Source organism: Misgurnus anguillicaudatus, chromosome 7 (assembly GCF_027580225.2).
Source record: "Misgurnus anguillicaudatus chromosome 7, ASM2758022v2, whole genome shotgun sequence".
In the NCBI taxonomy this organism is placed as follows: Eukaryota; Metazoa; Chordata; class Actinopteri; order Cypriniformes; family Cobitidae; genus Misgurnus; species Misgurnus anguillicaudatus.
Genome location: NC_073343.2, coordinates 4,760,297 through 4,775,994, shown reverse-complemented (window position 1 = coordinate 4,775,994; position 15,698 = coordinate 4,760,297).

Genomic DNA, 15,698 nt, shown 5'->3' with positions numbered 1-15,698 from the left:
AACAAGCAGAATAATCTTAAGGCACCGGTTCTTATTGTAAATTATAAAATGGCCCGTTCTGGTTCTTCATTCTGATTGGTTGAAACGCGTTCTAAGCTGTGATAAAATACCCCAGTAACCCCACGGTTCAGACTGCATTACATAATTATCACTGCGCCACTGCTGCTATGTACTGATTTCTGAAAATAAACACCACAGTCTTTAATCATATATATATATTTTTTTCTACAATAATGGCGATATTTCTACAAGAATGGCACAATTAATGGCGACATCCAGATAAATGTCAATAAGTATTGTTGAGTCATCTCGTCAATAAAGAGAAAACGTTTCCTGAGGAGTTTCTACCTCAAATTCATATTTCCGCTATTATCCACTAGGTGGCGATCTTATCCAACTTAAACGCTTACGCATTCACTCAACAATAAAAACACCGTGTAAGTTTTGATCATGGCCCTAAATCTGATTTCTTACAAAAGTTCTTCACAAAAATGGAATTATCTCAGCTTTTGGCTGAAAATTTGAGAGGTAATAAGAGAACAAATGAAGGTAGGATGAAAGGTTTTTGTTGTTGTTTGTTTGTTTGTTTGACAGCGGAGGGTCTGTTCTTTAATTTAATATATTTTGTGTTTATTTAAAGAAGAACATTTTTCTGAAGGCATTAAACTAAAACTGGTTGGCAACTTAAAAAAAAAACGCTGAATGTGAAAAAGTTATGCTTCCAATCATATTTGATCATCACTTCAACAGTTGCACGATATAAATGTTAATGTATAAATTAGATGAATGTTTATTTATGAAAATAAATACCACAGTTTTTAATCATATTTTCATTGTGTCTTTGCTGCGTCTGTGTTGCTTGAGATCTGCGCGCTGTTGCAAACACACTTGATTTTGAGTAACTACTTTGTTTGGCAGAAGAGTAATATTTGTACTAATATAATCACATACAAACTTATTGGTGTTTTATTTTATGAAATCCTGCTTTGCATATGAAGTAACCATTTTATAAAAGCAATAAGCCCCGTGGAGCAGTGATGTTACAGTGCATTTTATAACAGCTAAGGGGGTTTTAGGCACTCTGGTTGAGATGGTTCTCACTGCAGAACACAACATCCAGGGGGCGGGGTTGGATCTAGATCCAACACCTCCCACTTTATATACTTTGTTCCGCCAAATGAACCAGTATATTTGCATTGTTGCAGCCCGCAATTAGTTGCAACCTGTGGTCACCAACATTTGCTCTTATCAATTTAAGTGTACGTTTGATCAATAATATAGTTTAGAAAGATTCATAATTTAGAATGTATCACAGTTAGGTGTAAGGGGAGATAAGGACACGTTCCCCACAGTGTGATATCACTGTAGGGATTTATTTGTATATTATCCCACTTATTACACAGCTATTCCTATACAAGTAAATATAAAAACAAATTTATTTGATCTTTTATTTATTAGCAAATAAAAAAAAGTAAACCATCTACGAGGGAAACCTGTTTCCTAATGGCTGTAAGCAAAGACGCGTTAAAACAAGTTCAAAGTCCATACAAGATAAAGATTCAATTTATTAATTTCTAAATAACATGCCATAGCCTATATATATTTTAATAATTATGCATATTTATACTGTAATCATTCATAGGTCTTAAACTGCATGTGGTAAGATTACTCTTAGTAGGCTTTTCTCCGAAATGATTTACTCCAAAACATTGAAGCAAAAACGTACATTTCACCCTAAAGGCACTACTTTTATTGTAAGTCATAAGTAAAGTATGTTTTTATGTAAAAAAAAAAAAACGTAATTTAGTTACGACTTGCGGAAATGGTAACGCAGCAACACTTGTATGACGTGTCTTGTAGTAAAACTGCCGACCAATGGGATCTCTGGATCTGGATCCAGCTCCACCCCTGTATCTGAATCCAACTCCGACCCCTGGATGTCGTGTTCTTCAGTGAGGCGCTACTGGCTTCACGTCATGCCTAACAACGCCCCTTAGCTGTTATAAAATGCCCTGGTAACCCACTGCTTCTTGGCGCGTATTGCTTTAATAAACCCTGACAGTGTGATCAGGACCCGACGCAAAGCGAAGGTTTATATCCAGCTGTGATAACAACCGACTGCCTTTACATTATCCCTTACTCATTCACTCTTGTTGCTTAAAACATAGCACCATTTAAAAAAGTGAACAACCCTTCGCAACAGTTATGTCTATGCATAAATCTATGCATGAAGATCTTTAAATTGTTTCTCCTAGACGACAATAAACAGAGAATTAAGAGTCCACAGTCCTAGTAATATCATACAGACTATCCAGACGATACATCATCTGTGTCTCCAACTGTGCGTAACATACAAAAGAATGCATGAAGTTAGAAATTTCAAGATGAACTCAAAAACTTTTTATTACATTTATGAACAAATATTAGCTCAGCTACACACAATTGTATTGCGCCTTTCTACAGCTGTGTGTCAACAGTTTATTTTTTTCCATTTAATAAACCAATAAAACAGAACTGAGGACTTCATTAGATGTCCTGAGCTATGAAATGGCAACTTCTGAACAATATTTTCCTCTGGGTCTCTTCTGCATAATTACATTTCTTGGCAACAGCGGCACTAAATTCTTCCAAGACTAAATCATGTGAGCTACAGTACGTTATGCACTTTTTATCTTATAGTTCAACAATGGCCCCATTTCAGTCCTTGGGAGTTTAAAAGAAACATCTGAAACAAACAGCTTCATCAAGTCTTTCGAGATATGAAAGATCAGCCGCTCAACGCACTCACGGATAATGATACAACAGGAAAGAAATCAAACATTGCATCTGCTTAGAATTTGGTAGCAAGGTTTATCAGAAATCTGAATGTGCACATATTACGCATAAACCATTAACAGAGAAAGCTGACAAAAGATGGAGTGACTACTGAGGAAATGCTCATGGCCCAAAAAGCTGTCTAATGTAAATTTACTTTGACAGTAATTTCTGATGTGAACTGCCAGCACTTTCTCAGGACTGAGATTTTATCTTCAGAGAGCCAAGATGACATCATTCATCTTCAGCTACCTCATGCATTTCACAATTTAATCCTGTGAGAGATCAGGGACAATCATCCGAGCAAAAGTCCTTGACTATTTGCAGAAACTCGACCTTTTACCTTTTAAGTACATCTGTTGCATTTGAATATCTTTGTATTCCACTACAATTCACATTCAAAACTTTTCAGGAACATTTTGTAAACGTTCGTTTGTGAGAGATATCCGTAAAGAAATGTGGAGGTGTGTTTGGGGAAGTTTGAAGTAAATCACATCCATTTGGTGCAATGTCTTGGTTAAACGCTTATGGAAACAAACAGTTCACGGTTAATGAGAAACAGTCAAACAGTCTTTAGATTCTTTAGTGGATTTATATTTCTGCGTGCGCTGTAAATGAATACTGTCGTCATTACGAAAACAATGCAAATTATTCCAGAAATTTATCCTCAGAAGGAATTACACGGTTCTTGGAATCAGTATCTCTAAATTGCAGACCTCCATGTTGGTCTCAACGGAAACGCAGACACATCACTCTTACAGAAGCAAAAAATAACTTTTCATTATGGTTGGGAGGGGCACTTCATTGATGATTCATCACCAAATAACGAGGTGCCCTTTTTCTGCCAGCTTAAAAATAAAATACAAATAAAGTCAGGCTGGGGCCATGCGAAATATATAATGAATTTTCTTATTTCATTAATACTGCCAACCTTTTCAGCTACTGCCTGCATGATATTTATCATAGAAAGCCCAAAAGCACTCAGACAAGTTTGCTTTGCGACGTGGTAGCCAACACGAATTTCAAAAGCGGTGAATATTGTTTCTGTGTACAGACCAAGGTCGACTTATAGTGCATCCTGACGTGCTGCCAAACAAGGCCAGAATACTAGATACTGATCTACCCAGGGGAGATCAACAAAAACTCACATTCATGCCGTATAGTGGTCTCTAACTCGAAAGCATGATTTTCCCCTTTGTCCTTGACGAATCTGGATGTAGCCTTATTCACTTTCAATTGTCAAACAACAATAATCAGCTTAACCATGTCAGACGGTCCAAGCTTTATCCCATTGGTCAGTGACTAAAACTGTAATATCTACTTCATTAGACGTGGCCTTCAAATAACAGCAAGTCAATGGGTGATACATTAGGAGACCATCATAATCGAAATCCAATGCGTGAAATGCTTTGGCACAGAAGGACCTTCGGCTAACAGTTACTTTGTAATCTTCGCTTAATTAGAAGAACACATCCTGAAGTCAAAAAATAAACGGGAGGACTAAACAGAGAGCTTCCCGTGATGAAATTTTTCTGGCATGCGTTAATTTCCCGCACCCTTGGGCCATGAAGGGGTCATGCCCCATTCCGTTTATTAGCGGTTGTGCTCGGTCACGTACGTTTGGAGACTGCATGTGAGTGGTAAATGTGCTGTTGAAGGTTCTCATTAACAGATTAATTAGGCAACTTTAAGAACAGATGCTCTTGTCGGGTTTTTATAAAACAGTAGTCGTCCCCAAGGAACTCCTGAAGAGCGATTGCGGCGGTGACTCTGAAAACTGCCCACTGGGGTTGAAATTACACATCTTGGCAGTGAATCAATACATCCCTGCCTGGTAGAGCCTGGCCATCGAGTTCCCGGTGTAGCATCCGCCCAGCAAGGCCACAATAATGAGCTGAGCCATCCATCGGGCTTCTTCAAATTACCCTGCTGAGGCTCGCTTGGGGAATTAAACAGGAGAGAGAAGACGCCCTAAGGCAGAATTATATGTGTTGGAACTCTCAATCACCCCACATTACCACCTAATAAGCTGGCCTGCTCTCTTGAGTGCCAAAGAAATGTGCTATTGCTCAGCAGTTAAACTTGGAGTTGTACACTTTTTTGTTTTGTATACCACTTCATTCCCAAGTTCCCTTTAAATCTTTTTACTACAAAATAAAATAAAAAATCATGGTTAATATATGCTCACAGCATAGTATAACCATTGTTTACTAATGGTAATCAATAGACAGAAAAATATGGTACAGTTTTACTATAATACCTCAGAGTAGATGCTGGGAATGATGTATGGACGATTGTGGAGTTCAGATGCAAAAGCCGCTAACGCCACCTCTGTTCAAAATGAGATAATGATATTAACCGAATGCGCTCAGCCCATATTAAATGTTCATTAAAGGATTAGTCCATTTTCTTAAAAAAATCCAGATAATTTACTCACCAAAATGTTGATGTCTTTCTTTGTTCAGTCGAGAAGAAATTATGTTTTTTGAGGAAAACATTCCAGGATTTTAATGAACTTTAATGGACCCCAACACGTAACAGTTTTAATGCAATTTAAAATTCCAGTTTCAACGGGGTTTCAAAAGCCTCAAAACAATCCCAAACGAGGCATTAGGGTCTTATCTAGCAAAACGATTGTCATTTTTGACAAGAAAAATAAAAATATGCACTTTTAAACCAAAACTTCTCGTCTATCTCCGGTCATGTAACACGCCAGCGTGACCTCACGCAATACATCATCACGTCAAGAGGTCACGGAGGACGTATGCGAAACTACGCCCCAGTGTCTACAAGTGTGGAGAAAGAGGACCGTTCCGACGTTGTTGTATGTGGAATGATAGTAATTAATGTCTTTGTGTCAGTTTATTGTTTAAAATGGTCCACAAATGTGTGTTTCATATATGTAGCACTTGACCTTTCCACGGCATTACGCAATTACGGGAGGTCGCACTGACGCGTCACAGGACCGGAGATAGACCAGAAGTTGTGGTTTAAAGTGCATATTTTTAATTTTCTTGTCAAAACTGACAATCGTTTTGCTAGATTTGAGATCATTTAGAGTGCTTTGAAACTCTGTTGAAACTGAAATTTTAAACTGCATTAAAACTGTTAAGTGTTGGGGTCAATTAAAGTCCATTAAAATAATAAAAATCCTGGAATGTTTTCCTCAAAAAAACATAATTTCTTCTCGACTGAACAAAGAAAGACATCAACATTTTGGATGAAATGGTGGTGAGTAAATTATCTGGATTTTTTTTAAGAAAATGGACTAATCCTTTAAATATCTTCGCTTCAAACCCACTTAATTCCGGCCTCAGGCCATTCAAAAACACTGCTTTGTTGGCACAATCTGCTAAATGCCAAGGACTCTACTGTAAGTGCAAGGAAGAAGAACTGAATGAATGATGGCACACGGATCACATTCAAACTTGTGTCCCTTGTGAGTACTTGGACCTGAATACAACCCGAATGTGTAGTGACATGGATCACAGCGCACCTTGATGGATGGTTCAGTTTCTTCTTTTTTACTTTCTTTGACTTTTATCATTTGCAGTTTCTAGTTGCATATAGTAGTGATTCAGCACCTGTTTACTACTGTATGTCTTAAAGTGTACACAAAAAAGTGTATTTTTTCCAAAACACTTGCATGCACTTAAAGGATGGTTTAATGCTATTTCATGCATTCTGACTTTCATGTCATACAGACATGCTAAACATAAGCAAAGTGTCAAAAAAGCAGTTGAGCTTGTGACGGAGTATTTCTGGGCTAAACTCACGCGTCCTTTTTCCTAAAAGTTTCGAAAAGTTTTTTTTGAATGGGGGTATCAGTTATGACTGATTGACCCCATATTCAGGGCTGGACTGGGACAAAAATTCGGCCCTGGCATTTTGGCCCAAACCGGCCCACACTACATATAATTACAAATACCAACCATCTTGGCACGCCTTTAAATATGTATAGCAATAGCAACTCCAATTCCATAAAAGCACTAAACCCAATTAGTAGCCGGTAGAAAAGACTGAGAGTTGACACAACAAACACTTCTAGAATGTGTTATTTATTAATGCAGTAAAACTTTATAATCCATACTTATGAATCCTAAAACAAGCTTCATGCAATTGGCAAAATTGGCCATATTGCTGACTTTTTACCAAATACAAGTGCTGCTTACAGTAACAGTAATATTGAAAACTGGTTATTACTTGCAGTACTTACAGGAAAGTATTCACTACATTCACTGAACTAAACTTGTGTGATTACACTAATAGAGATTTTTAATATTATCTGTCAAGTGTGTTGTTATATACAATAAAGATATTTTTCCGTAAGCAGATCTCCTGGATTGTTTGATTTTGCTTGAAGAGAAATGATACGTTTTGAAACAGACAATCAACGAAAAATCTACGAATCAGATACACTCTCGTAGTCACAGAGCAAAGAGTGCAATTATTTTATTGCAGCTTTATCACCATAATTTTGTGTTTTTGACTTAGTTTTATCAAGGGGTATCTATCTACACTTGTGTTTTGAAAGCAGTTCTGCTTACTGCAGGCACTACACTCAATTCTCCCTCGACTCTCTCTTCCTTTCCTCACTGACACTTTGCGTGCTGGTGCTGCCAGTGCCACCACCGCCACCACCACCACCACCATCATCATCATCATCACCAGTGATGCGAGTTGAAGGTCCTGCTGCCACAGAAAAAATTGTGTTATTTTAAAACATTTTGCTGCGTCTCCCTGAAGAGCCTGTTTCTTTTTGTCGTGCAGTTTTTCTGCGCCTTCCTTGCGTTTTTCTCCATCTCTCTCTCTCTGTATTTTGACACGTGAACTGACCGACGATGCACGCACGCTTGCACAGAGACCAAAGCGGTGATTGGGCCAGCTTAGCGTAATTTAAAATAAAATAGCCAATGGGCTGCTGCTTAAATGTCAGTGGGACGGTCTATCTAGGAAAAAAAAAGGACGATTACTGGGCTGGTCAGTCATTGGGCCAGCTTAATGTCGTTTAAAAAAATAACCAATGGGCTGCTGCTTAAAGGAATATTCCATTTTCTTAAAAGAAAAATCCAGATAATTTACTCACCACCATGTCATCCAAAATGTTGATGTCTTTCTTTGTTCAGTCGAGAAGAAATTATGTTTTTTGAGGAAAACATTGCAGGATTTTTCTCATTTTGATGGACTTTAGTATACACCAACAATTGACACTTGACTCAACACGTAGCAGTTTTTTTCAGCGGAGTTTCAAGGGACTGTGGACAATCCCAAGCGAGGCATAAGGGTCTTATCTAGCGAAACGATTGTCATTTTTGACAAGAAAAAAAAAAAATGCACTTTGAAACCACAACTTTTCGTCTAGGTCCGGTCCAGCGTGACCTAACGTAAATGCGTAGTGACGTAGGGAGGTCACGTGTTACATATATAAAAAGCACATTTGCGGACCATTGTAAACAATAAACTGACTCAAAGACATTAATTAGTATCAGTTGACATAAAACAACGTAGGAACAGTCCTCTATCAACACACTTGTAAACACTAGGGCTGTCACTTTTGTGAAAAAATCATTTTCGATTTTTAATATATAAGTGTTCATTGAATCGATTGTAAAATCGATTTTCCATGTCTAAAAAGACGTTTCCATTTTCAACGCCAAATAACGGACAAACGTGAAGAGAGCGCTGGAAACGCACAAGTCAGCAATATTTCTTATTTTTTGTCATTAAGTTTCGTGCAGAATAACAAACAGCAACAGTAGTGCAACATTCTCGAAAAAAATATGCAGAGTGGACTGCTGCCATAACATAGATAAAAAACATTACTGCAGGCTTTAAACCGGCTGCATTTATGATTTAGGCAATTCAAAAATTATTTTAAATAATGATTCAATCCATTTCAAACAATTGTTCAAAAATGAAACTTTAAATAGACTTACTTGAAGTTGAGAACAGGCTGTGTGTTTTTTTATTAAACGTAACAGACACTTAGGCGGCACTAGGCAGGCATAATGAAATGCGCAAAAAGGCTAGGGCCATTACAAATTATTGGTCAGGAAAACAAGTTGATTATGAACATTTTCGGGGTCCAGAGCGTTTTTTATTCACTATATGTCCATCTGTTGAGAAGACGCGCTCCGACCGCACTGATGTCCCAGGGAAACTCGGGTACTTCGTTGCCAGCTGCGCAAGGTGGGGGTATGTCGTACTGTCAATCTTCCACCACAAAAGCGGTTCGCTGTCAGCTGGCAATGGTGGCTCATGTAAGGTCTGTTTCGTCGCTCTCTCGTGTTGCGCAGGTTCATTGACGTTGTCCTCCATTTTCTTTGCAAAACACTAGATGCAGGGATTGAAAGCGTGAAACTATAGGTGCGTAAAATTGCTGGGTATTCTCTGTCTAGCTTTCGCAACGCCTACTGCAATTTCGGAATTCTTCATTTTATTTTTCTGCTTGTTTGTGAGTTTTATTACATCTATATTTTTAATTGTTTAATTCTTTAAAAATTAATAGTGTACATATTTGGTAAAATCGATTACCTATTTTCGTTTTCGAAACTTTTTTTCGTTGGTCCGATCGATTGTGCAATCGATTTTCGAACGAAAAGTGACAGCCCTAGTAAACACTGGGGTGGAGTTTTGCATTCGTCTTCTGTGACCTCTTGACTTCATGATGTATTGCATGGGGTCACCTGGCGCATCACGACCAGATCTAGACGAGAAGTTGTGCTTTAAAAGTGTATATTTGTTATTTTTCTTGTCAAAAATGACAATCGTTTTGCTAGACAAGACACTTATGCCTCGTTTGGGATTGTTTATAGTCCTTTGAAACTCCGTTGAAAAAAACTGTTACGTGTAGAGTTAAGTGTTAAGCGTAGGTGTCTATTAAAGTCCATTAAAAAGAGAAAAATCCTGCAATGTTTTCCCCAAAAAACACAACTTCTTCCCGACCGAACAAAGAAAGACATCAACACCCTGGATGACATGGTGGTGAGCAAAACATCTGGACTATTCCCCTAAGAAAAATGAATATTCCTTTAAATGTCAGTGGGCCGGTCTGTCTAGAAAAAAAAGACGCTAACTAGGCTGCTCAGACAAAGATAGTATGAGATGTATCAGCCCAAAAAGTACGCCCAGTGCCCACCAGGAAACTGCCCGGTGTGCCAGATGGCCAGTCCGCCCCTGCCCATATTCCTTTATGGGACTTTACCCCCAGCAAAGCATACCTGCCCTGCACGTCAAGTGAGAGCGAGAATATGCATTAGCATTGCTCCATCACTTAGAAGTCTAACGTGCACTGCATACCACATGGCAAATTTGTTTTATCAAGATGGTTTGACAAAAAAGTTTGTTTAGCTTTATTTAGCTTTCCCGGTCTTAAGACAACATTAGATGCAGTTTGTTTTTCCCGCACCGCAACGTAATTGCAAATGGGTTTATGTTATTTTTGCTTTACAAACAAGACTCAGTTTGACGCCACTTCTTTACAACTGATGAACTTTAAAAGACACTGTTTAGGAGTTGCAACCACAGGCGTAAGTAAATCAAAATCTCACGTGTTTTGTTTGCAATCGGCGCATACATCATGTAATGTAAACAACACGAACAACAGCAAACATTTTACGCCTCAGTTGGCATTGTACTGCACTTACGACATTTGTGTAAGGCTGTATCTGACTGTAAGCCATAGTTATTAAAAAAAGTTCTTTTTTGAGTTTGATTTCCATCAATGTCACAGCTGTTAGATTACTATCCAAAGGCTGCGTGTACTCGTAACTCTTAAGCTCCGCCCACCAGATACCTTCAAGTGTTGGCCATTCTGTCTCTTATTAATCTGACAACACAAAAGACTCTTTGGACATATGAAGGATAAAATACTACTCTATAGGAATGTTATGTAAGCTTTAAAGATTTTTGCAGTGAAAGACAGTCAAATGTTTTAAATACTAATGAAATGACTAAAGTGACATTTGTGAAAATAAAGCATTTCAATTACTGAGCAGTGGCGGCCGGTGACTTCTTTTCCGAGAGGCGCAAATTCAAAATATGTGTTCGGATTGTCAATACGTGCCTGCTACACAAAAAGGTTTATGATAAAAGAGATGCTCAGATTACAAAATACTCATAATACACAAACTTACACATAAGATTAAGGGCGCACTCACATTACCAAACCAAACCATGCCCCAGTGCGATTGTCCACCCTCCGTACTCCCCCAGATGCACGCACTCACACTGTACTTTTAACGCTCCGAGCCCGGGCGCGCTTTCATCATTAGGATCTCTTAACACTGGAACCCATCGTAATGTTAAGTCTGTGGTTTTTTATTCTGAGTCGTTTGGGCGCGATGACACACAGCCCTCTAACATGCCATCGTATTGCTTATTTGTCTGTCACGTCTGCAGCACGAACATTCAGTGGTTGCACAATTGACGTCTGTCCTTTCGACTTGCTCTCACTCGCGATTGCACTTAAACTATAGTCCTCCGCTTCTGAGTCCAAGTGAACAGCGCTCCAGCCCACCTTTGCAACCCGTCCGGGGCGCGATTAACCAGAGCGATCACACTAGTCAAACGAACCAGGCTTTGGAGGTCAAATGTGCCCGAGTGCGGTTTGGTTTGCTAATGTGAGCCTCTCTTTTATCATAAACTCCTTCGACAGGCTAAATACGTTTTGACGAGCATCATGCGCCTCGAAAAAGAAGTCAGCGGCCGCCACTGTTACTGAATAATAACATTGCCAATAAAGTGAAATTACTGAACCTAACATAAGAGCCTGATAAAAATGCTTATTTACAAGAAAACATGTCAGATGAGGGATTTGCATCTGAACTTCTCAATTCTATATTCCTGTAACATAGATGTTGCACTTTTGACTCCTCACATCAGGTAAATAATTCTCCGGCATGCTGAGCAAGCATCAAGTCTGTACTACCAGAGCCTTTTTAAAAACTCCTGTTTTGCCCAGGAGGTCACTTTTAGATATGACTTACCAACATAACAGCATTCAGAAAATGTGTTTAGCATTGCTTTTTATGCAACTGCTGAGCACCTGAACTTTCAAGTTATTTCCTCCTAAAATAACTCGTAAAACTTGGGTTCGTTGGGTAAGTTTTTGTTGCATTTAATGGCTTAATAGTTCTTCACTTCCCACCAGAGCAGGTGAACATTAAAACATATTATTACTGTAAGCGTTCAGTTACAGTAGGTTTTCACAGCGGTCAATTTGAGGGTAACTATGCGGCTAGTTGGCACGGCCCTGTTAGCCTCTGCTTGTAGATATTATCACTTTTCTAAGGGCATAAAGAAAATCTAATAATAATGTAATCAAAATAATGTAGGTGTTATTATAATTATACTGGAGGCTTTCATTTCTCACTTATGAGGTCTGACAGTGTCTGGCTTTTAGTTTTCACCTTGTACTGTATATCTCCGTAGATCCCGCTAAATATATTAAGGGTATAAATAGAACGTTCTGGAAACATTTATTAGCCCTGTCTCTGTTCCAAGTTGTTATAATACACAATGCACTATAGATGTAAATAACATCCATGTTAAGAAAAATTTAACTGCTTCTTATAAAATGCTACATTATGAACTCTACAAATGCATTTTGAAGTAACAGAAGACAGAAATGTTAAAGCTAAAATGTCACTTTTTATAGGTCAGAAAAACAACGGAAATCATATGAAGGTTCACTGTCTAGCTTGTTTATAATTTGCTGTTTGGACCAAAGTAATATTACATTTAATTCTGCAGTTTTAATAAACCACCATTCTTGGCATTGTGTGTTATATGTGTGAGGCTGTTTCACAGTGTGTTGCCATATATATGTGTTTTGGGGCTTAATCATATGATTGCTGAACTGAAGTTTTTTGTGTTTTTGGTGTTATGTAAGGGATAATGTTTAGGCAGCCGGTTTTTATCACCGAAATAAGCCTCAACAGTGTGATCAGGACCCAATGCGAAGCAGAGAGTCTTGTATCACACTGAAGGGGATTATTTTAAGGGCTTACTTTGCAATAAGAACTGGCTGCCTGTACATTATCCTGCTTATTAAACAGCTATTTACCACATAAGTAAGGAAAGGAACATTAAATACTGACTTTAAATAACAAATGCAGACCTTCCACGAAGAAAACCTGTTTATTTTAAGATAAGACGAGATGTTTTAATGTTACCAACACACTATTTGGTTTAATAATTTGTAAATATAATCTCATATATATGTTATTAAAAGACATATTTTGTGTATTTCATTTTGTGTAATATTAAACTGTACCTGTCAAAATGATTTGCAGCATCCGGTACATCCCATGTGGTATTAGTTTTTTTTTTATTGTAATGTGCTTATTATTATTTTTTTAATATTATAAGTGCAAAACATACAACAGATAGTTAAGCAGTACACTAAACAACAAAAACAAAACAGACAACAAAAACAAAACAACAATTGTGATGATGGTATTGTTCTGAGCAATGATAATAAGCAAAATAAGAATAATAAGAATAAAAAATTAATTAAACTGATAATAATACAGATGATGACATTGTTATAAAACAATGATAATAAGCAAAATAATAATAAAAGAGTAATTATAAAACAAAATAATAATAATAATAATAATAATAATAATAATAATAATAATAAATTAAACAGATAATAATACATATTTGTGTAATAATTATAATTACACTGTAAAACCTTTACTTTAACAGTTAACTTAACTCAAACCATTTAAGTAAATCGGTTGCATTAGACCATTTAAGTTTTAAAACACATAATTTAAGTACTGTGAACTTGAGTCATGTGCATTATGCACTTATATTTAAGTAGTGTGAACTTAAATATAAGTGCATAACTGCATATGACTCAATTTGTTTAAGTTCACAGTACTCAAATGTATGTGTTTTAAAACTAATTCAACCGCTTTACTTAAATGGTTTGAGTTGAGTTAACTTTTAGGTTTTACAGTGTATAATATGTATATTATCTAATAATACCATGTTCAATAATGGTAGTAATTGCAATAATAATTCCAGGGATTGTTATAATTACAGGAATATATATTTTATGCCCGTAATAATAACTTAATAATAATAAATAATAAAAAAATGATTATTATTAATAGTAACAATACTAACAACAAATATAATATTATATAAAAGGATTGGTGATGATATTAATATTTTATAAAAACGGTTACAGTATCAATAATATTATTATTACTATGAGTGAGAATAATTAACCTGCACATTTTGTGACTGGCCAATCAGAATCAAGCATTCAATAATAAAGTGTAAAGGTGCTGGTGGTGATTTTTGGTCCTTTAAAGTAAAGCATTTGGATTTATATTGGTTTGTAATGAGCTTTTTCTTGTTAGCTGTTTTATTTCTTGTAAGATCTGGCAACACTAAGCAAATGCTCATAACTCTGGGATTTCCTGCACCGTGGATACAGATGACATTTCCCCACTACAGGTATTCACTTTTTCAGGAGACCTGTCACGTCCATGATGCATGTTTAAATATTTTATAAACAACTAGTTGTTCAGTTAAGTTCTGTACACACGCAGAATACCTGCATTTTAAGGTAGTTAATTTGGTAGTAGAATGCAGTTGCCACTTAAATTACTAAATATGTGTGTGCAGACCAGGATTAAGCACTAATGGGGTGTGCACACAAAAGCAGCGGACGCCAACTCCCACCTTTTTTTAGCTGAGCGCTTTGGTTGCTGTGACTTCTGCTTTGCCCATCAGTCGTTGTACAATACGCCAGTTGGTTGTTGTGACGTTTACCCTGTCCCTCCTTCACTGTGATTGGACGGCAGTGTGAGAACTGACATTGACGAGCTGAGATTTTCACCCAAAGTTAAATATTTTTCAACTCTCTGAGCACGAAAAAAAACGCAGAGTGCCGGCTTTCAGATCGAAAAAATGCCACGCTTCCATTTGGAAACAATTGAAAACATACATCGGTCGCCGGTGTGCACGCCCCCTGAAAGTGATTTGACAACCGAATTTAGCTGCATATTGTAGTGGGCCATAATGGATTTTTCCGTGAAAACTCCTAGGAGAAAAGCACACGGACAAAAATGAGACAATGAACAGCAACAAAATATGATACATATAGCTCATATATAAAGCATTGGAAGAATCAGGTAAGAAATATAAGATATGATATGCCAATTGACGTCTATTTTCAAATTGCTGACAAATGGTATCTTGGCGAATCTGAGCACAGCATGAGACATTGTTAAAAAGTCCTCAGCAAAAGCAAAATTTACTCTTCGTTTAATCTTTTTATCTTGCAGAAACAATCAGGATGTCTGAGAAATCTCTGCTGTGATTTTTTTGATTTATGCAAAGACTGGAAATAAAATCACATTTTGAACCGTTAAAATGCTTTAAGTTGAAAATGATGAGAATGATGTGTCCTGAAATATTAATGGGAGTAAAGAAAACTAAAAAGGAGACGAGCTCATTTTAAATCTAAAGCAATGTTCTTGTCTGGCAAACCTGCAGTTAAAAACTGAAGGGCTTTTTGTTCCATTATTCGTACCAAAAGCGGTGTTAAACATCCCTGAATGAATCTTGCTCCCAATTTTAGACATCACATGTCTTTTTATCTTTCTAATGACCTTCTGCAGTTGTACGGGCATAATTGCATGCAAAGCATAGAAATTGATGGAAGAACATTTCGCTCCTTACTAACACAAGTGTCAGAAATTGAAAATTATGCTATTATTATCCATCATCAAATCAAAGAGAACACGGAGCAGGTGTGGAAATGACTCAAGGTGTCACCTTTCTCTCCACCTCCGTGCTGGAACGCTGATCTGACACCTCGCCATGCCACCTACAGTACAGTACACCTCCAAGGTTAATGG